This window comes from Fopius arisanus, unplaced genomic scaffold (assembly GCF_000806365.1).
Source record: "Fopius arisanus strain USDA-PBARC FA_bdor unplaced genomic scaffold, ASM80636v1 scaffold00060, whole genome shotgun sequence".
In the NCBI taxonomy this organism is placed as follows: domain Eukaryota; kingdom Metazoa; phylum Arthropoda; class Insecta; order Hymenoptera; family Braconidae; genus Fopius; species Fopius arisanus.
In genome coordinates this window covers 593966-621461 of record NW_011887799.1, presented here as the reverse complement: position 1 = coordinate 621461, position 27496 = coordinate 593966, and the positions used below count along the sequence as shown (strand labels likewise).

The 27496-nt window shown below is 38.0% G+C and overlaps 2 long non-coding RNA genes across 3 annotated transcripts; one reads left to right on the top strand and one right to left on the bottom strand.

The window, feature by feature from the left end:
* Positions 1-172: 172 nt before the first annotated feature.
* LOC105268747 (uncharacterized) lies at positions 173-14554 on the bottom strand. Its single transcript, XR_892364.1, has 3 exons — positions 14306-14554; positions 3166-3460; positions 173-1548 (listed from the first exon to the last, which is right to left on the bottom strand). It is a non-coding gene; the product is annotated as an uncharacterized lncRNA (long non-coding RNA).
* On the top strand, positions 10212-27402 carry LOC105268749 (uncharacterized). 2 transcript variants are annotated; one of them, XR_892366.1, is made up of 5 exons: positions 10212-10745; positions 21222-21567; positions 25622-25847; positions 26474-26650; positions 26718-27402. It is a non-coding gene; the product is annotated as an uncharacterized lncRNA (long non-coding RNA). The 2 variants fall into 2 exon arrangements; XR_892365.1 differs by having other exon boundaries at positions 10213-10697.
* The last annotated feature ends 94 nt before the right edge of the window (positions 27403-27496 follow it).

The following is a 27496-nucleotide window of genomic DNA, read 5'->3' as shown; positions in this document are numbered from 1 at the left end:
AATGAAGCACTTCAGTTATCGCTTCAATAGTTATTCATAATAATAATAATACACCCGCTCATATGGCTTTAATAATCTTCATGACAATTGTTTATCGAGGATTGGAGATAAAAACTGGACATTCGCACGCGATCGACTGAGGGGAATCCAATTATTTCGATTGAAGCTCTTCCTCATTTATTTACGCTCGTAAATTTCTCATCCCTTTTTTTAATATTCAAATATTTATCATAAAAACCATTGATTGAATTGACCGGCTTTCATTTCCTAATACCAAAAAAAAAATCATCTAAATTTAACTCTAAATTGAAAAATAACATATTTGTCTTGTAATTAATCTCCAGCTCGATTGAATCTCCTGACATCAAAGACCTTGGAGGAAGATTGGCTCTGCTTTATGAACACATAAGACATATCAGAAATTCATTAGCCACTGGAGTACCAGCAAGGGGTACTGCTGATGCTGGAGTAGTTGAAGCGCTTTAGCTGAAAGATGAATCTGTTAGTTTGATAAGTGAAGGGGGAGGGAAATGTTCATAAGGCATGTGGCCTCTTTGTAGATGGTGCCCACCATGGGCTAATGCACTTAGCGGTAGAATCAATAACGCGAGGTTCTGCCTCCAAGTCTAGGAAGTATCTATCCTAGTTCCTCCAACTATCCCACTCTCAAAGCCCTCAAGGGCCAACCGCTCATATTACTCCTCTGATCTTCATACTCGGTATTATCCAATTGAAAATCAAATCAAATTTAAGACACTGTGTATTAACTTTTCTTTTAGCCGACCTTTTGTACCGGTCTCGAATATCAAAAGGATAACTCCTATCGATACAAAATTCTTAGTTCTTTCTCACCACGGCCACTGGAGTCATTGTTTATTGTTTATGTTCTTATTGAATCTTTGGCACTCTCCACGTCCATTCGTCTTCTGTACACACAATTCCATTGAATAATTCTTAGTCATGAAGCGATATACAGCGATAGAATCGAACAGCTGCTGATGTGCAGTTTTGGCGTTATGACTGCACCGGAGATCTTAATGGTCTAATATTAATTCAAGACCAATCGGTGCTCCAGAAAGTTCGCAGTAATTTTTGTTTTTTTATTTTTTAGGGTTTTCTTCAAGTTATTTTTTTACTTCATTCTCAAAGACCAGCTTATCAAGCTGTCGCTGTCCTCTTCGTCTTTACTCCTAGCTTCGACGCTCATTTGAAATTCCCTCTGAAATTCATGAGGGCATGCAAAAGTGGAGGAAAATGTTAGACTCTGAAGTCAGTGCGTCCTTCACTCCTGCATTATATCCCCCTGACTAAAAGTTCCAACTGATGTGTCAGGTGTAAGTGTAATTCCGACAGCGGGAAAATGTTGGCTCACGGGGAAAGAGATGAGACTGGGATTGTTGATAACACCCATCCTCTCCACTCGTATTTGCATTTTCCCGACGTATATTTTCATATTGCCAGCCAAGTTTTTCCTCTTGTTTACCACCGCGTCAACGCAAATTAGGGATTAATTCACCGCCTCCTGGATTTCTCGAGCGAAATTGTCACCTGAAAATCAAATTTTTTACTCGCAATTTGTCACTTTGGAAAATTACCACAACTTGATCAAAAGAGAACTGAAAAAAAAAGGACTATAAAAAGTCCGCTCTAAATTTTATTCAATAATAATATTACTCCTCAAAATATTCCAAAAATTATAATAATGTAAATATATTACTTCACGAATAAACTTGTCCGGAAAATGTTACAAGTCGAGCCATTACGATATCATTATATTATTTTTGAAAATATTACAAATGTATGGAATGTAATATAGATTGTTTACTGCGCAGAAGTGTTATACAGGCGAAATATTGTTGCCCTCAATTATTCTTGAAGCAATATACCTAAGTGTAGTTGTGATTGTTGTGATTTGCTTGAGTGAGCTGGGGATTACTTGAGGATTTCTAGGTATTCAATTCGTCATTCGGGCCGTAATGTTATGGAGTATCTTCGGTATCGAGACGTCGGTCATAACGTTATGTTGTGATTTGGAATAATTAAAAATTATTGGTATACTGAGGAGCAATTGTAGCGAGTAAAAGTTCGGGAGTAATTGACAATTACCAAATATGAGAATTAATTATGTTTCTTCCTTGTTCTTGTAATGTTTCGAAATAATGTATCTTTTATTACAATATTCTCAGTAAATATTCTATAATATATCCCTGCTGTAATATTTTGAAGAAATAATTTTTTCAGTTGTAATCTTTTGAGGTGTGATTTTTTGAGATAATATTTTGAATTGTGTTAATTTGGGTTATCAAACGTAATTATTAATTGAATTGAAAAATTAGAAAGGCAATTATGTGAGGCTCGACCTTTCAGCTCCACTGACTACCGAAAAAATAAAAATCATTGGTTTTTTATTCACGTCCCTCCGATTACCGTACGCACTGTCAAGACGTCAAGACTACGAGACGCGTCTCGTGCCCTCGGAGACCTCCGGACAATAGCGGCGCAACGTCGGCCCAGCCTTGGCGCCCACATTTTCCATCCATAGATCTCGATATCACTCGTTTTTCTTTCCTCATCATCGATTAGCGTTTTCATCAGCGAATGTGTGGCCATATCGAGGTGCCTGATGAGGCATTCAATTCACCATATATAGCCCGATAACCTATTATCGATGCAGTACTGTATCTGTCACCAATCACCTTGTCCCTGTTCCCATTGAGTGAGTCAGATCCATGGACTCATTTTACAATGAAAAATCTCGGAAATTAGAGCCGGTGAAGTATTTTATTTTATTGGGCTCCCAACATTTTAAAACGGAAAACTATTTTCTTCCCATATTTTCCAAAATTAGCCCGAAATATTCGAGAAAATAATTATTCATCATTTTTATATTGAAAACACTTGTTATTTTACTGCAAAGTCAATAAATAATGCATCCGGATGTCAATAATACTAATGAAGTTAATAAATTATTTAATATAAAAAAATGATTCTTATTGATTCTTATTATTATTATTGTTATTATTATTATTATTATCATTATTATTTTTATTATTATCACAATGTTTTTTAATGGCAGATATATATTTTTTTTTTGTGAATAAGAACATTTATGATATTTACAACGGGTAAGAACGCGGATTAATTGAATTAGATGATAATGACTACCTTGAAAATTCCATGAAGTCCATCGGCATTCGTGGATGAGTGCCATGGCCGCGGGAATAATGCGACACTGTTGGAATTTGGCGCGAGAAAGAACCAATGACAAAGGTGGAAGGACTCTTCTGCATCGGAGGGGGGCTAATTTACCCACTACAACCTGAAGGGGATATGCGTCAACCCAGTGGCACTGGGGGGCTCTGTGCCAGACTCTGGGCCAGGGTCAACCACTTGTAGGAGCCAATCCGAGACTCCACACCACCTCAATCCCTTTTTTCACCTCAATTTTCCACCTTTTCACCTGAAAAATTCATATTTTTTATTAATTCCTCAATCATTTCATTTTAGCTCACACATATTTAGTCGGTGAATTTTTTTTCCACGTCATTCTGATTCTCTCTCATTTTTCCCGAAATTTTTCTCGATGAATCGAATTTGCGGAATTAAATGTAAATTTTTTTAGCTAAATTGTAGGTGTCGTATTTGCCTTGCAATAAATTTCGGTGATAATAAAAATGATTTATATTTTTCTGTGTGGGGACTTTGTGAAAATGAAGTTTTTTAACATTCAACCGTAATTTCTGAAGAGCAGCCACTGGTTTCATGGACCTCTCGTACTGGCAACTAAACCATTTACTTCAAAACAGAAACCACCGCATTGGGTAACTCCTGGTAATGTGGGGAAGCAGCTAGTTAATGCTTGAGGTCCAGGTAGATGCAGTTGGGGATTTGCTGCAGGGAGATTCTCCATGCGGATAAGTGTATGAAGTATAAGTATAAAACATGATGTACATGTTACCAAATTCTCAGCCTTCATTATCGTAATTAAAATTCCTTCCCAATTGAAAACAAAAACATCCGCAAAAAACTAGAAAATTATCACTAAAAAAGAACAATTTTCTCGGCAATTTTCACGGATTGCGAATTCATTAATATTCTCTCCTTGAACTTCTTTTCATTTTCCCTTTCTCAACGAAGCAAAAGAATCTAAATTTCCCACGGAAAAACTGTTTCAATTATTTACCTTTATTACATGTAATTACGAACCTGTCATTTAACTTAATGGAACCTCCAAGGAGTCTAACTCCCCGTACTTTCCCCTCGAGCAACAAAAAATCGTTAGTAATAATTCCAAATGAATAAAAATTATCGTAATCAGCGATTCAACGATAAAAAACACCTGATACCACTGACATTTTCCCATTTTTCCATAAAAATGACACAATTTCAATAGACACTAAAAAATATCGTTATTCGAATAAATTAATGATCACAAATTAATTGCACTCAATAATTGAAGAAGCAGTAAAAAAGTAATTACATTAAATTGTGTTAATGAATCAGTCATTAGTTTCACGGATTAGTGATAAAAAAAACCGATGAGACACTGGCGTAAAAAATGTTTGAATCAATGTCATAGGTACAGTCACTTGACCCAAATAGGTATACAACGAGCCATTGGAGGTGAGTAAATAATTATTTGTGGATTTATCTGAATAGCGGCTTATAAATAATAACGGTCACGTTATTATATTATAATGTACCAATCTGATTGATAGATTTAAATGATAATAGCGACTGCTAACGAATTTCAATTGCTCTTCAGTATAGAAATCGACAATTCTGTTGGGTGAATTGACGTCAATCCGCCGTTTTGTCGAGCGGAAATTGCGATGGGTTTGCGGGCATGTCCTATGGGGGCTGAGGTCGACGGAAAAACGATCCCAAAGCACCCCTTGGATTTTCAGGTAAATGAGCTGAGAATAATGAGCGAAATTCCGAATACTTTTCACTACTGTCGACAAATCCTCAACCCAAAAGATCGACCAGATGACGTCAGGGGTTTACCGGTGAAATCGATGGCTCATAATACCCCATCACTGGTTTTCCACCTGTTTACGACTTACTGCACTTCAAATTTATTGAAAAATATTTTTCAATTTATCCTGAAAAAACGAAACTGACGTTAACATCTCAAACGCTCCAGATTCCCAACATTTGAAAGGTCTCAATTTCAGACCGCCAGTCTTTATCGTACCTAAACAGCTCAAACTCCACGGATTTATTATCCTAAAAAATTAAGCACATGGTACCCAAGTGTGTAATTACATAAATATTACAGTTTGCATGGAATGACTCCAAAGAAGTCCTCGGTGCTGAGTGTACCCTAGTCATTAGCGCGCGTTGCCTTTAAAGTCGAAAAATAGAGTGAAATTCTCGAATTTTTCAACTCTCAAAACAGAACAGTGCAATCTCTAAAGTGCAGTAATTGAGCTGTCAAACTCATAATGCTAAATCCCTCTCGGTCTTTCATTAATATAATATTAAATATGTAAAAAATAAAATGCATTGAACGATCGAGCGGTGCCTCGGGCCTGATTGATGTTTATTCAAATCGAAATACCATCGTAAACGATAATCATCGATGGATAAAAATCTTTACGATGAGCGTGCTTGCATTCTAGGTGCGCAGTGATGGTAATTACCATGTTGTAAAATTGGATTACTGGTCTTAAGTCGTAACGTTACAGTTCGGTGTTGTGGCGCCACTTTAAAAGCCAGTCGCACACACACGACGGAAAACGAGACTTTATCGCGGATGGATAATGCGGGTTCAGTTCACTCGTTGACATTTATTTTTATTGTTATTTCGGTGATAAACGGGCTAACGATCATTGTTCTTTGTTGTTCAAATGTTGCACTTCATTACGACTGAGTGGAGGAAATTAATAGAATTGCGCAACAATTTACCAATTTTATTCACTTGTTCGCAAAGATAAAAGTAACGAAATAATTATCGCAGGTGTTTTTCACCTTTTATCTCATTCATTGAAATTCGAATAATACTTCAATAATACATAATAGACTGAGAATATTTTATTTATAAATGAAATAGCAATTATTTTAGGTGAGGAAATAAGTAAATGTTCTCCCCCTTGTTTACTTGTTTCTGTGACATCTTGTTGTGTTGGGAAAATGAAAACATTGAGAAGTTTTCCACGAGTTCGTAAATCCCTGCCTTCTCATTCTTCTCGTCCCCGAGAAGATTTACTACCTGGGGTATTTACAAGAACTTGTTTGAGGGTGAATTGGCACCTTTTGGGTGAACGATAAAATCGATGAAGGCATATCGTGCCGAAGGGGGCTGGTACCTGGGGTACAACCAAAACGCATTCCTCTCGACTAAATGCTCGTCAAATGACTCTCATGCGGCCCTTTCCCTCCGAGGGTTCCTGTCGTTAGGGACTACATATTCACCTCGAGCTCCCTTATTCATGTACATTTGTTTCCTGGACCCTTTACAGCCTTCTACAACGGTTTTTCTACTTCATTAATCTTCTTCAAAATATCCCCCACTTGCCGACATGGCGATTTCCCAAAGAAAATTCTACGGCTTTCGGGTGTCGATTATGTTGAGTCATCCTGAATTATCGCTGTATCAAAAACAATCCATAATGATGATAAAAACGGCAGTAAAAGTCACTAGTCCAGAATAAATAGGGAAAAAACGAATTTTTGAAAATTTCGATTTTGAAGGATTTCAATTTGCCGCGCGCTCCTGCGCCGCTAAATTCACGCAGCTCGCGGCCCAATAAGAATCGAGGATCGTCGACCCCATGATTTCGATATATTACGATACAAAGAATTGCTTTGCGTATTGATCTGATTGTTTAAGACAAAACGGAGATATAATTTCCAGGAAATCCCCGGCCTCTCGGATCATAATAGAAAAATGCTCGGTGGTCTCTTCAGGAACAAAGAAAATGTAATTATCCGGATCCACTTCGACTGCGGTTCTCGGTTCAACGACTGCCGATCGAGTTTCGACGTCTCGCAAGGGGGAGGAGAATGACAAAGAGTTCCATTAGGGGAAGAAGGAAGGAATTACTTTTTTTTTTCTCCGCCAAAACAGTTTCCGTGAAATCTCCTCTGGTGTGACATCCACTCATACTCCCATCTCCTGTCCCTAATCAAACTTCCACGGTGTTAATCCCAGGTTTCTTCCTCCCAGGATAACCTCACCCCAATGATCTTTGCTCGAATCATTTATCTTCATCCCATGGCCAATCCTGTTTCTTCATCGAAACGAGCAATTTGCAGTCCAAATACCGAGGAAATCGCTTCCTTATGGGGTTTCCGAGACTAATGTTGACAGAAAAAATACTCAAGGCTAAAAAGATTCACTTGTATTACTACGCCATAAGTACATAATCAATTATAATTAATAATAATTATGGATAATCACTATTATGTATTTTCTCCGACACTCAAAAAAAATTAGGAGCGTAGTGGTAAATTACAAAAACTCTCTTTTCACTAAAAAATATAATATCTCTGAATTGAAAAGAAATACCGACATTTTCGCAGATACATTTTTCAGAGGAAAAAACGAGAGCTACAAAAAAGGTATCAATAAAAAAATCACCAGCATGCTTCAGTTCCAAGATATTCCCTAAAATCTGGTCACGAAAAAAAAATGGAGAAATGGTAGTCTCCAAATTTCTAAAGGTTGACTAATCATTTGACAAATGTCTCGTCTCCGTGGCAGTGAATCGGGGGAATAAATGATAAAAAATATATTCTGCAGTGAAGACTAACCACCAGTGGTAAAAGAACAACAAAAGCGAGTAAAAAACGTGTGTTCGTGTCACGACATATCGATTTGAGATCGGTTGATTGTCGTTTCCTCAGAGGGCAGACACAGCATGAGTCTATGGGTCTACCCTGATATTCTGGTGGGAGAGAATTTATCCAGACAATAGAGACCGTTAGATGTGGGCTAGGACATAGGCGCAAGCAGGATATTCCTGGTCCCTCAGGAATGATCGCCAAGGATCCGGCTCTCGTTCCCATTTACCTGGGGGCCCCCGTGGTTGAAAGGTATGGTGAATAAAAGAGGGACTGAGTTGGCGATGGAAACTGGTTTTCTGCTCGGGAAGAAACGGAAAAGAATGCAACTCGGTGAGACTCGGGTGTTTCCCCACTACAAATTTGCCGTCCACTTCCACCTGGATTTTGCCCTTCCACTCCCACTAACTCGGCAAAATATCCACTAGTTCGCTACGAGAAAATTCTAGACCCAATGGTTTTACCTATCTCGTAGATTACTATCTCTCTCCTTTTTTTCTCAACTACGGAGCAAATATTTACCTTCGATTTACCGGAGCATCCGCACACCTTTACATCGGGTCATGCTACACTCAAGATTATATTCCCCATTTAAATTCGATAATTTTCAATCGATCTCCATTATTTCATTTTGTTCATTATTTTCAACAATTTTTTTTGCAATTTCTCCAGAGAAATTGAATAATTGAAAAATTAAAGAATTAAAAAATTCTGAAGTTTTAGTTTTGTTTTTGTGGACGAGAGCACAGGTCAAATTGATTGCCATTGATTTTTATTTCGAGGGGGTAATTGTGTAATTAGTTTTTCTTATCGTTTTCCTAATTATTCTGGCGTTCGCTGGGTGGTAGTATATTGGGATGGAATAAAGCGAAATTAATCGAGAAACCGGTGGGTTCTTGTGTGGCTCATCCCCTGGATGTTAAAAGAGCAGTTGGCCCGCAAGAAATAACCGACTGTGAAAAAACAGCAATCTCACGATCATGATATATGATCCCTCCTGGAGTCGTCTGCGTTTTTCCGATTCTCCCTAGACGCACCTGGACCGCATACCCAGCCCTGAGGAAACATTCGGCTCGTAAACCTCGTGAGGATGGGTGTATCAGTTGGATTATTCACCATATCCGATCTATAGCTGTTATCGAATCCCGTTGAGACCCGCAAAATACACAATCACAGAAATAGAATAGCATAAACACAACCTCTCGGGCAGAAATTTCATTTCACATCGGAAATTACCATCAGTTCTCAATTTCTCATCAATACTCATATTCTTTGACACTTCTTGATCTTCGGTCTGGCCATTTTACTTGAATTTTCATTAATTTTATTTTTGTTTTTTCATTTTAATAATTTGCTGTTTCAGAACAAGATTAGTGAACTCGTTATTTCATTGCTAATATTTCATAAATAAATAAAAATAGCAATATTTTCGGGTCTACATTTTTTATAGAGAAAAATGAGAGCTGCAATAATGATATTAGTAAAAATATTCGTATCTCTGTTCAATTCTAAAGTATTTATGAAAAACAGAGAAATTTGGATGTCGCCCCCGATTTTCTTCAAAAAATAACCGAATCCCCCAGAAGACTCCGAAATTTGGTATGAACTTGAATGAAACTCTGGGAATATTGAAAATGCAAACTGATGAGTTACTAAAATTGTAAAAAAATTGAAGGACTGCAAGGATTGAGGATGAGGTTGAGACGGTATAAAAAAATGAAAGATTCCCGAGCCGACAGACCGGCTCTGGAGCTTTGTTCATGACCAGAGGGGGATGTCGAGGGCATATACCGAGGGTACATAGCCGGTATATACCTGGTGCAGTATCTGTGTGGGTTTATATGCCGCTTGGGGGCTCAATGGAATGTATGGGTGCAATGGTGCGGGAGAGACTCTGTGGCAGGTCGAGGAGTCAGCGGTGTGCGAGATACATCGCCCTCGGAAACAACTAAAAAAATCCAAAACAAAAAAAGAATCCCATAAAAATATAAAACAAAAACCATAAACAGAGTAAAACAACAATGGAAAACAAAGAGAGGAATATGAATTGCTGAGGAATATGAACGTGTGGGAGAGGCGGACGTCCCCTGGAAAAGAGGAAATTGTCGGTGTGTGATGTGGAATAAAATGAAATTTTTTTCTTCTTCAAAAGTAACAGAACAAAACGTGAAAATGACTGGGGTTAACGCGGAATAAAGGAAGAAGCACATGGAGACTGTTTGTGCTGATAGAGGGGGTGGGGGTGGGGGGCAATAGGGGGATAAAAAATAAAAATGGAGAGAGCAGACGGAGGAGAGTGGGTGCTGAGCCAGAAAACGAAGAAGAAGGAAGTCGTGGCCACAGCCCCGGACGTGTGAGACTCTTCCACGAAGTGGATATACCTGGCCTCGGGTTCATTCTCTCTTTTTTTTTTTTCGTTTTTATTTTTTTGCTTTATGCCTGGCGGAATCCGCTGACGATATTGTGGACTCGACTTTCAGTTATTACGAGGAATCTTCGGGGTTTCTTATCCTGCCTTCAAATTGAAATCCTGCTGAGGGGCATTCAATCAGATTTACTGGAATATATCGGGAAATTCTTTTTTTCTGGTGAAATTCAAATTTTTGGCGGAATTTTCTGCATCAGCTGGATTTTTTTGATGAAAAAAATTCTTTTTGAATTAATGGAAAAATCAATCAAATCAATATATAATAGTGTACATGGATTGATGTGTTATTAGATTTATTATTTATGTTTTGTTTTTGGGTTTTTGGAAATTGTAGAAGTGAATAAATTATAATGCACGCAATTACCAGAAAATTTTAAGAAAAACAATTATTCAAAAATTTAATTATTGACTGATTCGCTGATAATTGACTTGAAAATTTGGGAATTCTAATGGAATCCCCGGTTAAGTGTCAGTGGAAATGGTAAAGTGTTAATTAACCTATAATTCGTTGAATTTTTTTATGATTGCGGTGAGTTGTGCACTAGATATACTTTCACGTTGTGGGAAATTTATGAGGAATAAAAGAGAATCATTGGGCAGATGAGGTTAATGGTGTCATTTGAATTGTAATGATATGTGGCCTTTTAAAACATGACGTGTTTGTTTATTTGAACAGGTCGTGGATAATTCTCCCTCGGTTTTTTGATGGCCCGGTGGATATTTTTTTTCGTTTCTCTCTTTACCAATGGAAGAGTTCGTCGGGTGATTCATGCTATCGAAGGCGGTAATTGTGCCCTGGGATTAATGTGTGTCAATTCCAGATCAATTCAGAATCTCAATTCAAAGTGTGCGAAAACTCCACAAAAAAATGACAAACTGCTCATAAAATTTCGAAAAATCTAGTCCGTTCCAAAAATATTTGAATCAGTATTTTTAATTTATTATGACTTATTCCTAATTTTTATTATTTATTTTGACTTTACGACAATCCTCATTCGATCGAGATTCATTTAAATTTAAATTGTTGATTGTGTCCATTTTTTAATAAAACATTATATTGTATTCATCTTCGAATTTTGAGCTGTTGGGACGAAACGAAATAAAATTCTCTTCCGTAATTAAGAGAAGAGGGGAGCCATAAATTTCTCGTGGCGTTTCTCTAAACCGCAAATATATTAAACGCAATGACGATTAATGCCTGAGGTCAACATCTAGGGGGTTATTGCTAAATTGCTTTGAGGTTGACTTCTCGAGGTTGAATCGAGAATTTTTGAGTCGTTTGAAGAGGAGATAGAGAATTGGAAGCAACCAGTGGTTGGTCGAGGTCACTCGGTGCATCGGCAGCCGAGGCCACACCGACATTCGTACATGAATTGAAACCCCTAGAAATAGGGGAAAATTCACTGAAGGATACGGTGTAAGCTCCCGCCCACACTTTCTCAAATTTCACTTTCTCAATTTCTTGGATTTTCCACTTCCTGTGGCACATGCCACATAAATTCCCAATATTTCCAAACTTATTGGTAAATACGAAACGCTTTTTTTCTCTTCGTATATATTTAGAGTAGGATGAATAGTTCAAGTGAAATTACAATGGCCGATGGTTATATACTAGAGCGTGGGCAATTTAAAATTAGCACAACTTCCGTAACAGCTACTTTCTCACTCCTCCGGATCGAGAGTATTGAATTGTACGCCGGAAGGACCCGAAGGCAATCGTTTGACTTATGCAACTTGCCGGAAGTGCAAGTATTTTCAGAATTGTATGTGATTTTAATGACCGGGGGCTGACATATTGTCTGATCGATTATGAAATGTCATCGATTTATCCACAGCCCGTAGCTATCAATTTTGAGTCGCTACCATTTTTTTTTTCAACGGTTAATAGATCGGTTTGATCGTCGGAGGGGGAGAATATGAAAGGAGGGCAGTTCACCTTCACTCGTGATTATGGAATCGTGAAATCTCGGGTTATCGGATTTATCAGAGATCGTTGAATAATTCTCGTCAGGAATCAATCGCCAATGCCTCGGGATTTGTTCCGCTGGAAATCTCAAGGCTTCCACGGTAAGACACTAGTGTCTTAATTATTTTTTGATTTGTTTTGTTTTGATCACTCTCAAGGTTTAAATATTTCCCAAGAGCCACAAGAGTTGGTGGGAATTTATCGGTATCAATTGAGTATTCTTCATCACAATTGCCTTTTTCGGCGAATGTCAGGGAGAATCGACTTTAGGAAAATTGTGGGTTACAACTGGTAATCAGGGAGAGCATGACACCGCAATTTCACTTTTTCCCCCGGCATTGTCAAGGACGCGGATAAATCAACGAAAATGTTAATCATTTTTATTGAATTCAAGAACATGGAAATTATACGACATAAATTATCACCGGATAATGCGTAATTAATGGCCGATGAGGGGTATAATTTCCCCTGCAAATGTCCGCTCTCACAGTTTTCCAATAAAACGCATTGACTAATTGATATCACACGGATGCGCGGTGTAAATCACACGGGGATAGTCAATCGACATATTCCCGGGGAATATTTTATTTTAAATCCATTGAGGGTATGTATCAGCCATATCCAATCGCTCCATGCATCGCTGCGTGTTACATTCCTGGGGTTTTTCCTTTTTTCGTGAATTGCAAATTGCTGGGCATTCCAGGGGCCTAATTAATTATGGTATTCGCAAATTAGTTTAATATGAGATTTTATAATCCATTTTCTATACTAATAACGCGGAAATAATTCCTGAAATTAACGTCAACGCGATTGGTCAACTAGAAAAATTGGAAATTAATAAGTAATCATGAATAATTATGCGAAGAGTTTTCTTCGAGGATTATCTCTGAATCTTAGAGAGATAGTGAAATTTTCGTTGAAACATCTTTCGGAGTTCTCGTTTCATTCTAGAAAAAAGTTTTCAATGAAAATTTTGCCATCAAATCGGATGATGGAGGAAAACGGGAAAAAGGAATCCGAATATCTGTTTAACTAAATAGAAGACATGACAGGCAAAACGGCGTGATAGATCGCCGGATTATCGTGCTATTCATCAAGCGTGAAAGAATTGGATTTTCCGCATGGAAATTGACGCACGATTTCCAAAAAAAATCTCGTATCTGTCCTAAATTCTCTGATGTACTGGAGGGGAGGGATTTTCGCAGCGATTTTCACCGAGCCCTTCATTATCTCGCGGTGGGTTGATGGATGGACCCATCTCCCATGAAATTCTCAATAAAGGATCAGCGACAAAAGTTTTTTTTTCCTGGAAATCTCGGGGGTTGGAGTCAATGTCACACCCTCTCTTAAAATTCCCCCATCACGCAGTTCAACCCTGGAGCAGATCAAATCTGACACGTACTGTCGGCTCAGATATTGGGGAATTAGTACTCCGGGCACGTCTGCGGGGATTATTTATTCCGAGTTTATTTGATTATCGATGATGTATCGTCAGGGAGGTTTGAACAATTCCGTGTTGATTGCAGGGACTTACAGAATTTCGGGGTACCGAAGTGCCGGAGGGAAATCGATATTTAAATTTCAAAGATTTCCCGCCACTTCACGATGCGCACAGTGCGGGCGCGCACACTTCCGTTGCATTTTTCGTAACGCAATGTCTAGGAGGGATTGATCTTTCATTCAGAAGTTAAATGCTGTTAAATTTACCATTAAATCGAGGGAAATGGCTCGGTTGTAGCTCAGTTCATATATTTCCCTCGAGACATGTCTAGTGTCATTAATAGATCGTCGAACGGCACTCGTCACTATTTCCATCGATCGATTTAACATCTCATTGCACCCCTCTCATCCCAATTTCTGCCCCCCACCCTTGAGTGTCGGTGCACGGATCATTTGAGCTGGGTTTACATGAGAATAGTTAATGCATACCAGGAAAAAGTTCCAGCGCCTCCGTTCAAGAATCGCACGAATGCCCACTTTTATATCTCTCCAACGCGATAAAACGCTCGAGTTGAGTTGCAGAATTTAAACAAGACACTCCAACTTTCCGCCGAATGCTCATGCATACGATTTCAATACAATAACAATCACATTTAAAAAAAAATACGAAAAATCACACTCACAATTCGCTCTCCCTTGTGTTACAGCATTTTCAATTCCACGCGAATAATTTTACGAAATATTCTGGTAATAAAATGCAGACACCACTAATTTGTTATAACGGGAAAAAAAGTAATTAAACCCTCAAACTCGGTTACCCGTACATATTTGGATTTCATTCATCCGCGCAAACATTTTCCGCAATTTCTCACATCACGTTCGTTGTTTTCATTTAATTTTTGCCCGATTCCATTTCAATACTTGATCCAGCCAATACTAACGCAAAATCGCTTTTGCGCACGTAATATTTATGCACACGTAGACAACAAGACTCGGTTTTTACCAACACAGTCGTCACGTAGATATCGCGCTGGGCGACCGCTCAAACTCGTTTTTCTCCCCTTCCACGTGTTTTTTTTTTCATTTTTTTTTTCACTGAGTCTGAGTTGCGCTTCGACCGAGAGTGAGAGTAATCTCGCTACTTTCGTTTGAATTCTCGTTCACTCGCGAGAGTGATGTCATAAATATTACCCGGGCGCCGTGACCTGAAATAATCCGAGTCGGCGAAAGGCCCACGAGGTATGCCTTTGAGAATGAATTTTCCGGGGGGAATTGTCAATTCATATATGACTGCTTCATTCTTATTTTATCGATTCCGTGAACCCGCGAACCCGCGAACCCGCGAACCCGCGAACCCGCGAACCCGCGGAATTTTACCGCACGAGAATTTCCATTAATCTCTGATTTCTCACCACAAAAAAAATGATTAAACATTTTTTTCAATACTTAAGATAATTCCAGATAATTCTGCATAATTAATCATTAATTTCTCCAGGATGTTGATTTCTTCATTAATTGTTTTCTTTATCTTTCATGGTATCAGCGAATGATCAAACTATTGAAAAACGGGAATTTTGGTGATATTTCCACAGACAATTAAATTATGAAGACACGACGAGTTAATTGTTAATTGATAAGTTTATAGAATTTATGGGATTAAATCATAAATGGAGGTGAAAAAATTGATTATCTTTAATTTTAGAAGGATGAGTTGAGAAGGAAGAGATTCATTTCAATTGCGTCGTAATATCGGATATACAAGGCGAGTTGGTCATGTCTATTATCATAATAGCGCGTCGAGACACCGAATATGGTGGAATAAATTAATAGGTATTCAAACGCCAAGTGGGTAAAAAAGAGAGACAGCTGGAAGTAGAAAGTGAGATTATAAGCGGTTGCGTCAGTCATGATTTCCTGCTCCTCGATGACCGGAGGAATTTACACATTATTCTGGGGTACATCATGTAATCGAGAACAAAGTAATAATCGAGACTCTTCGGATGATTAATAATGCGATACCTTAAATTGTTGAGGTCATCACCATTGACATTTTATATATTCTATATGAATTGTAAAAAATGATATCTACCTGGAATTTATATTTTACACACACAAAAAAAAATAAATATTAATATCAACAAGTAATACTAGAATATTGAAGTTAATATCAATTAATTATTAAAGCCAAATAGGAAATTTGGGAAATTGATAAGTGGAAATTAAAACATTTAATAATTGCCAGTGAAATTTTCATTTTTCGAGTGACTTTAAGTTGTTTTAATTTAAAAAAAAAGGAAAATAAACAGTTTTTCTGTGGGAGTGGAAATCCTGCCCTCAGACACTTTATTATTCCATTTAAAATTCATCTCGTGACCCATTTTGCTATCCAGGTTTACCAAAGCGCTTGATAATTTGCCTCAACAGTTGAAGTACTTACCAGTAATATCATATCTAGTAACTTCTGATGCCGAAGGAAACGAGATGTCGTTAGAGGAACCATTAGAAGCTTTTTCGATGCTCGAATAAATACTGCGATACCGCATTATCCTGGATCGACCCCTTCCCCAGGAACTATCAGCTTCTTGTCTTTTACTTTTTCTCAATTGAGAAGTGGAAAAATGTTGGAGCACACCACTCAGCAATTACAAAACTTTTTCACTCGACAATTCTCTACTGCTTCCAGAGCTAATGGCTGAACTACAAATGACACCAACTCAGACTTTTCCAATTCCTCTTAATATCCACTCGCTGATAAATAAAATAAATAAACCCGTCTATTAATTAAAAAATCGTTGGAATGGACAGTGGTTTTTTTTTTTAATTGGGGAGATTGACAAATCAGAGCGTTTTCGGGGATTAATTTTCCACTGATCTGGCTCTCAGGCCATATGTGGAATATGGCGTCAGTCTCTCACGTCTTCCCCTTTTTTCAAAGCTTTTTTTTCATTTATTTTTAATTTTTTTTTCCTGTCTTAACATCCCACGACGATGATGCAGCGGTGTCGCGCCATTATTTTTTGAAGCAAAGACCATCGGGAGAATTTCATTACTTCAGCATGCGCGCAACTGCAGTCAGTGACGCACTACAACTTTTTTTCTCAGAGGAGGGGTGACATCGAAACAAAACTTAGAAACTGGGGAATATCTGTGGATCATCCTAGAAGTGACAGTAATTTTATTTCTCCGTTTACATAATATATTTTTACATATTATTTTTATAGGAGACGCGTTACCTCAAAATCTATCGATTGAAGCCAAAAATGATAAAGGACTTTTATTTACCTCATCAAATTCCCCATAGAAAAGCTCTTTTCATATTTCCTTTTAAAACGAATAGTTTTTCATTTATCAATGTTGAATAAAACGAATCCTAGAAAAATGACAATCCATCCGAAATTTTTTGATTGACAAGATTTTATAGCGGAATTTATGGTTTCTGGGTGAAAGAATTGAATAAAAATATGAATAATAATAATAATCATACAAATAATTATGTATAAACGTAAAGAATTATTTCCTGCAAATTTCTCTCTTAAAAATCCATAATGAAGAGATAAATCAAGACGAAATGAGGTCCCAAAATCAGATGAGATCCCGTAATTAATCATGACCCCCATCCCTGAGTGACGTCATACAGCTTGAAGATAAAAAGTTGAAGAAACGGTGAAAAAAATGGAAAATATCAGCGATTTTCTCATCACTCAATTACGAAGGAAGAGCCACGAGACATTCCACTGGCGTTATTAATCCCCATTACCACCTGCGATCCTCATTATTCACTCCCCCGACAATTTTTCTCATTTATTCTTATTTCCACAATTCTCGTTTTTTATCCTGATAAAATCTCATTACCCAACAAACGAGTTCGTATTCTTGAGGAGAGCGAGCGTAAAAGTGGCTGTCTCTGTGCCCCCTATTGCCTCTTTTCTCTCATTCTTTTCCCCTCACCCCTTCCATTCACCCCCTGGAGGCCATTTCCACCATCCGGGCATCACTGGAGAAATCCATTTTCTCCAGCTAGTGAGAAAGTAACCCCGGAAAATCGTACAGCCGCGAACGTATGTTGCGTCGATCTCAACTCATAACTCTCCACCCATACGGAAGTCAATTACATGCCCGGTAAAAAAATATATAATATACTATGTATATCGATATTATAATAATAGAATAAACTACAAGGATACTAATGGTATTTTAATGAATTAATATTGAATTCAGACAGAGGAATGGAATTGGAATTGGAGCTCCGCGACGAGTGGCATTGAATCGTCTGATATGGAAAATCGATTGATTAAAAGACTATCGGTTTTAGCGGAAATTATCAAAAGTCCTTTTTTGTCGGGAATTTCATCAGCTATAAAGAAAGTCTTTTAGGTTTTTCGCCTGAGATCCACTCCTGTCGAGATCATTGAGAAAAATTGAAAAGTCAGAATCTGTTTTTCTTTTTTTTATACGTTAATTAGTTAATACTGAATTTAATAACAGAAACGAATTAGCTGTAAATTAAATGATGGATTGTAGAGAAATGGTTGGATAATGAACCGTAGTTTGTAGAAATTAAATACACTTATTGATTTGATACGATAAAATAATGATTGTAGGCGAGAAATGGATGAAAATCAATTAAATTCGTAGTAGCAATTTGATGTGATGATTAATACCGTCGAAATCATGATGAATTTGTGGACTATTCTCTGCTAATTGACGTATTATTAAATTTGAGAAATTAATAGCTGATCGATGACTATTTTTCGTTGCTCTGTGTGGGAAGCAGTTAATTCGGGTCACGATGTGGAAATAAATAATAAAAAAAATTCAGCAATTTTGCCATTGGCCGAACTCTGCCCTCGACTTGCATACGTTGCTTCGATTAACCGGGAGAATAAATATCCCCATAAATTGCAAATGGTCTTCAATAAATAAACGGCCTTTCTTCGCGTATTTATACACTGGGTAATGTTCGGGCGTTGGTATGTACCGAGGACAAATGCTTGACCCCGATTGGCCCCGAAAATAAAAGTTTGTAGAAATTACGCACGTGAAAACCCGGCGTACATTGTGTACGAACCCCAGCCTCACAAAGATGGTTTATTTACGACAATGAGATTTTTTTTATTGTCTCATTGCAAACGAGAGTTTTAATTCGGCTTTTTTTTATTACTTACGACCAATTCGGGGATAATAAATTTTCACTAGCGATCCTTTTCGCTTTTTCAAAGGGACTCGATGAAATATTATTGACCGAGTTACAATTTTTGATTCAATGTTTTCGGGTGGTCTCGTAAAAACATAAAAAAGTCCTTCCCGTTCATTTTTAGCAACGACTTTATAAATCTCGAATTCTGACATTTTTTGGATTATTATTTCAATCAGAAAGTGTTGTAATGAAATTTTTTTACTGACACTTCATGCCATTTTCAACCTACAATTATGGATTGTTGAATTATTATTGTTCGTCTAATATTGGTGATTCTTTTGGTGATCGCAATTAATTCAGTTTTGAATTGGAATTGAGAGTAAAATTTGCAATTGAAATAAAAAAATGTATTCATAGTGTTTTTGAGATTTTTTATCTCGAAAGGAATACACGAGAAAATGAGGTCGAGGGGGCACTTCTGAAATATAGGGCCCCACGTTTTCACCACGAGACTTGCATAAATGCCTACGTGATAGATATATAACCCGTAGTTTTCTCTCACTTCCACCGGTCCACCATTTTTTTCACTCATTTTTGTATTTTTTTATTCAGTGGAGTAAAAAGTCCTCGATTATTCTTCCCTCTGACACTCGCCTCTTTCACCTCGTGTGGGCGAGAGATTGAGGTGAGAAATAAAAAGAGGGTTTAAGGAGGACAAAGGGGGACACTGTATTTTATTATTCCTCCGAGGAAGACTTCAACTTTTGTTAAATAATCACAGAAATTCCTGGAACGACTGAACAGAGAAAATTCACTTTTCGTGGGGGAAATTTTTTATTAAAACCAAAATTCCCGGGGAATTCTCTAGAAAATATGGAAAATGTTTAAATGAATTACAAAATTCCTTAAATAAATATATTTCACGTATGGATGAAAACCTGATAATTGAGAATGACTAGAATTGAAATTTCAAGTGTAATTTTCGAACCGTGTAAATTCTCAAACGGTCATAAACCAAAAAATGTATAAATCCCCATAAACGGAGAATTTCCCCAAACAAATAGTGAGCCCGAGCGGAAAATTCCGGGGAATTCCAGTGGTGGTCGGGGCCCTCCGGCTGGTCAAAGCCGACAAGACCGATTGCCCAACATCGGGCGTGTGCCGTGGCAAAACAGCTGACTCGTGTTTCCTCGGCAGCTGGCCCCAGGGCCCCTCGGCATTCCTCGTCCGGTCCCAAGTGCACATGCGCCCCCATACCTGAGGGCCTGGTGTACAGCCCGAAAAAAAAGCAAAAAATCCCCCGAGAAAACCTCAAAAATTGGGGTACACTATCCGAATAATTTATCCCCTCGCATTAATTATTTTCCGATTTTTCTCGAATGTCGGGGCAACGGTTACGTTTACTTTTCACGTGGGAAAATCAACGACTGTTCACTTCCGGTGCGGTAACGATCCTTGGGAATTACCTGCATTATTTTTTCACTCACCTCTGGGCTTTTCATAATTCCTTTCGCCGCTCGTTGAATAGTCAATTGGCTATTTTCATTGAATCGAGTGTATTTTATTTTTTAATCTGTTATTTCTGGGTGAAAATTGTGGATTATTTTCCAAGTGAATTTAATACCGCCACCGAGAGAAATTGGTTATCGGTTTTAAATCAGTATTTATGGGCCTCTAGGCTCGCACAGCCAGTTACGATATATTATCATTTTCTCGTGGTACAATTTGTATCTATATAAAGTAGAGGAGTAACAACAGACTCTCAGGGACTCGTTCCAATTTTCCTTCATACCCCCGGGGTGGGTGTGTTACTCCGACTTTTCCACTAGTCAAGGGAACAAATTGATTCCCTTGAAAACCATCATCTATTTTCTTCCTTCCTGTTACAATCCCATCTCCAGAAATTTTCCTGCTAAAACCCTCAGAAATTTTCAGACAACCGACATGTTCACTGAATTTTCACCCTATTTTTCCACAGCCACTCAAAACAAAAAATCCTATCCACTGCGAAATTCCAATTCTCATCCTGAATTAACAAATAATTTTCCAAGAATTAAACAGAGTTAATTGCTATTAACATAAAACCACACAAATGAATATAATAAAAAAAATTTATTATGGAACTACTGATGAAAAAAATTCGCTAATGATTGTCGGTTGATGCGCCTACGGTTTCAATAATAATAACGATAAAAAATAACATGAATGTCGTAAAATAAAAATGAAAAGGGTTAAAGAATAGGAAGTTGCGAGGAATATTCAATTACCAGGGTAAAGTGAATATGAATTGTTGAGCAATTCGGTTGAGAGTCCCTGAACTGTATCCGCTGAGAGCGGAACATGTCGGAAAATTTGCAGCGGTTTGAATACATAAAGTCCCTGAGGCAGGTGCCCCAGTCCCTCAAAGTCCCTCACATCCACATTATTCCGTAATAAATATGTTTTCTCCGCATTTGTTCTAGACCCGAGGGGCAAAAAACAGCGAAACGCCTATGAAAAATTGAAATCAAATTGAATTTCTTCTATTTGATCTGAATAAAACCCGAGGATAAATGTTAATTCGCAAATACACCATTCTCAGAATCTCTTCGGCACTCGTTAATGGCACGTACGCGACTGCAAACACATTTTCATAGCGTGTACTGCTAAATTCATACGCAGGAGTGAAGGCTGTATCAAACGTGTGACTTGAATGTCCGCTCTTCAACGTATAATGCATTATATGTGTCGCAAATATTGATATATTCGAGGAAATGTGGAACATTGAAATGGAATCATAAAAATGCAAATATATCTGACGTATACAGGGTAAGTTCGATTTTTTAAAATAACTACAACTCTAGAAATAAAAATTCATTTTTCAAATCATGAAATCATATTCTTCATTATCACATTTACATATGTTAATTAATAATAAATAAATTTAAAGAATTGAATGTATACATGAAATATTTTTTAGAATCGTGTAATGAGTAATTTGAGGTGTTGAATTTTGTAGAAATTGATTGACCTCGCGGTGAATTAATCTGTAAAAGTGAACTTAATGTGAAATTCCCATGGATTTCCGATAATTACGCCCTGAAAATTTCCCTCCATTTTTATTCGATCCACCCTGAAAACCATGAACACCATGTAGCACTTGGCTGAGTGGCATCCCATGCTGCACCACTAAAATAGATAAAACCCGGTAGTTCGGGTAAAAACTCCCCCGAAGGAATGAAAGTAGACAGATTCAATGGGTTGGACATAGCTCTCGAGTTTTTCCCAAAAAAAAGTGCTTAGAGGGCATTACCAAGCAATCGTATTACCCGCTAGTCAGTTCCTGGTTTGTATCTCCTCCGAGGGGTCTGAAAAAATAAACTCCAAGTGATTCTCCCGAGGCCAGAGTAAATAATCTACTCGGGGAAAAAATGTCTCATCGTTGACATCCGGTTTCCTCTCACCAACTCCTCGCTGATATTTCTTACCATTTTACTCAGCTGTCGTTATCTATTTCGACTGTGCGAGGATCAGCTCGAAGTGAGATGCGAAATAAATTGAAAAAGTTGAGGTGATATTCGCCATTTTCAAAGAAACCTCAATCGAGTCAGGGGGAAAAATTGTGGTCAGACCAACCGAAAAGTGATTTATACCTCCCATGTGATAAATATCGAGATCTTTTTATTTACACCACTTCACCGGTGAATTTACGGGTTTTTCTCGAAGCCCTCGGGGAGTTACGACCGGATTATAAAAAAAAATCAATGTTTGTTTTGAGTGTTTGAAATTTCACAAATAAATACTTAATCCACATTTTTACGGCTGACGTTCTACAATTGTTGCCGTTTCTCGTTCAGTTTCCGGCTATAATTGTTCAGAATTTCTCAAATGCTCAAGAACTCCAAAATGCAAAATGCAAAATCCACGTGACATATTCACAATTCTTAATGGACAACTCAATTAATTAATGATTAACTAATAATTAGTCAATTCAGTTAATTATAATTTTTCTCAATCCCACATAAATTGTCACTGCATAAATAATATCCAAGAATGTTTTCCAAAAGCCAACAAAATGGTAGAAAAAAAAGCATTGATTTCTGAACAATAACGTGGAGTTTCGGATAGATTAATAAAGAAATGCATTTGAATACCTTCATAAGAAAAAAACTCCGCAGGAATCCAAGTACTTGAGACTCTCAGACGGTCCATTCGAGTGGCTGCGGGTCCCCATTCAAAAAAGGTCTGTTTCTTTATTATCCCAAAGCCCCGTCGGCGGGCCAAGACTTTATATTTTGCTCGTTGCACTCCCAAGAGAGACACTACTGGTTGTATATTTTTTTTTTAGAAACAACTGGCACAACGTTAGCTTCTCGTTGCTCCAACACCGAGAACTCTTCGAGTTTTACCCTTCTCCAAACAGCCCAGTATTTTTTCTCCCCCATTCTCTTTTTACCCCAACTTTTTTCACGACGAAAACTGATGAAGGGATCCTTCAAGAGAGCTTGTTTACGATTTTTTCCGTCGGGTTTAATTAAACAAATATCTCCCTCCCGTTCGTGTAATCCCTCCTGAATTTTTCCCTCATTTTTTTTCACCAACTTTTTTTCTTCGTTTTTTTGTTTCTTATCATACCGTTTCTTGTAGAGTTTTCGTATGTACTGAGCTCGTTATGTACCTGGGTAAGACGCTTTCTCAGCACGTGAAAGTCGAATGAAAGGAGGAGAATAGAGGAAGCACTGGGTGAGAATCTTCAAGGGGTTGTGAGAAAAAATGAGGGAGACACTGGGAAAAAAATGTTTTTCCTCTTTCTTTCGCATGGCACTCCTGAAAATTCTCAGCTCAAGTCAGGCCGACAATGTTTTTTTCTTCCCATTTTTTTTTTATTTCGTCTTTTCAATTTTCTTGTGCCATCGTTGGCCGTCGGTTTTTTTTTTCATTCTTTTTTTTTACTTGACGCGCGCTTTTTTCGTCTTGTCGTCACTTACAACCCCTTTACAACCCCTTTCCAACCCCTTGCCAGGGTGAGTCGTTACCCTTTGCACGATGAAGTTGAGATTGGGGGAAGTTTCTTCGAATCTCAACTCCGTGAGAAAATTTTTAGGGGCTTATTAGTGCAGTATATTCGAAAGAATCCAATTATTACGTCTTGAATCGATAAATATTTTTGAAAAATGGGGGATCTGAGCGGATTTAAGGCGAAAAGTCTTTGGAAAATTTCCAAGCCTCAATTTTCTGGGTCATGAAAAAAAAATGATAGCGTTGTTATTTCGATGAGGAAGAGGAAATGAGAAAACTGTCTTGAGCACAATTTTCGTGGTTGGAGATATCCCGTTGATTCGTTCGAAATCGACTGGAGGTCGTCCCCGTCGTCTCCATACCCTGGACAATATCCGGAAATATGTGACAGTGAACAACGAGCCGATGGGTAATAAAGGAATCCGAGAAAGGGACAACAAACGGTTACTTCCTGATGTCTCCTTACGCTCGGAAACTCCGCAAGAAAATATTGTATATATAACTGCCTTGATACCATGACGACCGCCAGGGCGAGAGGGCCGTGGACTTCCCTCCGAAATTTATACCATCCCTCGAGCAATGACCCATGAGGAATATACTGGGAGATGTACTGTGGCTTATTTTTTTTCACCCTCCCAATCGATTTTCTCTCCCTAGGAATTTTCCGACGACCACTTTCCTTACGCACTACACTCACGCCCCCCAAAAAATAATCCCGAGTTCTCTGAATTAAAAAACAATTTCCATCATCGAAACATCGCAGAACACGCGGAAGTGGGGGTACGACGCACACCGGTGCGCGGTGCGCACTGCGCAACATCCGTTGCGTTTTTTCGTTGCACTGGAATTATCAGGATTCCCGAAATAACTGGAAAAATGGGGTGAAAAAAATTGGGTGAATTTCAATTCACCAAAATTTTCAGTGGCATCTCATTTTCTCCGGTACTGGGTGCTACATACATAACCGTAATTCCTACGTCCTTTGTATCTCACAGCCGTATCATTTTTAATTCAAAACACAATTCCACCGGTGCTGCAGACACCCGGGGTTGCGAAATTCTGAATGCTTCAAAGGCACTGCGGTACCCAACTTGTATATATAATACGAAGTCGAGCAAAAGCCATGTACACCCCAGGGGGACCAGTTGATTCGCTTTATTTTTCCAACGAGTGACGCCCGCAAAATGGCACCCACGTGGACACCTACATTTAGGCAATCGAGTTTTCTCCACTCGTTGTTACCAAATTCTGTGTATTCCACATGCAAATACCCTCCAGTCGTTTATTATCTTTCCCCCTCCTATCCTGATTTTAATATCGCGATGAGCGGAATTGGAACTAAAATATTTGCACAACCGCACGAAAAATAATTATCCACACTTACTGCTAAAATGTCAGAGTTTTCATTATCATTTCAAACAAATTGGTCTAATGAATTAAATCCGCCTCTATCGGTTTTGTTGATGAATTTATTTCGTACGACTTCAATTGTGATTATCGATTTTTATTGCGGTTATTCATTCACCCCCGGTATCCTGTGGTTTTCTCGAGAGGTGTAATCGCACTTTGTGTATAAAATATTAATAAAACTTCCCCATTCGTTTTTCTTTCCCCTTTTTTGGCGAAAGGAGTGACAGTCACGTTTCAGGCCAACGTGAGAGTCTGTTCTCGGAACTAGTTACGTGTTTCTGAAAACGATCCCTTCATCCCTTGAGTTACCCCATTCAATATTTCATTTGACAATTCAGTGAGTATTAAGCTAAATATCTGGAGACTGAATGCCAGTATTACATATTTGTACTATAATTTTTTTATTCCCTCGGTGCAATTGGAACAGAAATTAATTGTCGATTTTGTGTTGCAGAAATGCGAGAAACTGGTGGATAAAAACGAATGAGACGTTAATCACGGGGTGATGAGTTTTCTCGCGACGAAAAAAGAATTATTTTCTCGGGTGGAAACGAGGCGCCTCGTGGAAGTTCCAATTACGTTTGAAGGATCATCGGGGGAAATCAAGTTATTACATGATAAAAATCTTCAAGCCCCAACTATCCCCAACTGTACACATGTTTGTCTCGGTACATAATGAGGTGAGCCTCTAATATTTGAACAGAGTTAAACGGATTTTTCTCGAAATTTCCCGGAAAAATTCTTGTCGTATGTAAATTCAGTGGAAATTCAGATTTTGGGTCGTAAAAATTCAGAATTTTGAGGGAAAAGTGAATAGAACTGTCAATTTCTCCTTTATATTCCGTTGAAAATTAATGGAAAAGAACCAAAAAATTGGGGTGAAGACATTTTTTAATTGAGGACTCGGGAGATAATTATGAATTTTCCACGAAATTTTGAAGGCATCTTCATGGTAATTTCTACGAAATTTTCTTGCCGTACTTGGTGAGTGCAACTGTCACTTGGGGTTTATATGGGCTCAACTCCTCGAAAATGTCGCGATGAAAGGGGTCAAACTTTTTCCGGGAAGTGAGTGTGCACTGAGGTTTGGAGAAGTAATAAATGTCAATGGCTCAATTTTATCTGAATGAATAAAGTTTTTTTCCTTTTCCCTCAATGCAACTTAGAGAGCTCGTCCCATCTCTTCTTATTTGAAAGTTTATCGGAGGAGTTTTATTCAGAGGAATTATTTCTTACGATCACGATTTTTCCCCACTTTTATAAAAAAAAAGCTTTATCCCCCAAAAATGAATTTCTTTCTCTGCAGAATAGGAAAACTAATGGGAGTTTAAGTGGAATCTCGTGCTAGACTCTCCCCAGTGACATTTCAAAGTCAATCTCCATTTTTACCCATCGATATTCACGCCAATTCCATGATATCGAAGTCTAGGTACTCTTGAGACGAAGGAAAAATGATGTATGAACGATGCAGGCACCCTTCGACGTGAGTTTCCTTTATACCCGCATTCTTCCATTTTTTTTTATTCATCTTTTCCTTTTTCTGGTTCCAGGCTCTTCCTCTCTTCAAGGATTCGCACTCGGATTTATCCTCTCTTTCGTCACCGCCTCGAACTTTCCACCTCTTTCCATTCAAGAAATCACGTCCTACAGGCGACAAGAGGATTCGGTTATTATGGGACAATAAAACTTTGTTGCTTACCGACCGATATTATTACCGTTACAAATTTCCCAGACCTGTACTTACCTGGGAAAATGCTTTATGAGTCCATTTCCGGGGCTAAATCCTGCTCTTTTTCGGCAAGCAATTTGAGAATATTTATGGAGAGTTTACGGTTTGTAAATTGACTCCAAAAAATCCCTCGCTTTTTTTGCAGAATAAAGAATTACTCCGTGAAAGAAGAATAAAAGAGAAAAGTTCAGGTATTGCGTAATTCTGTAAAAGATTGCCTGGAAAATTATTCCACAGAAGCTAAATAAATTCACCAATTGTTCCCTTTCACTCTGAGTATTCGATTTTCTCTGAATCTGAGAGAGATGGCGAAATTTTTGTATAGACTTATTTTAGCGAGTGAAAAAAGAGCTACGAAAATGGTCTTATAAAAAATCTTGCAATTTCTGTAATTTTCCCCCTAAGTGGACATGAAACACTGAACATGATAAAACTGACCTGAAAAATGATTTGAGCCCGCAGAATGATTTTTCTAATTTTTCAAGGACTCAAGGGCACCCATGAGCTGGTAAATTCCACAGAATTGGAATTTTTTATTTTATTTTCAGGCATTGAATGGAATTTTGATTTTGACACGAGTGCTGGGGGTGCAGAGAGGTT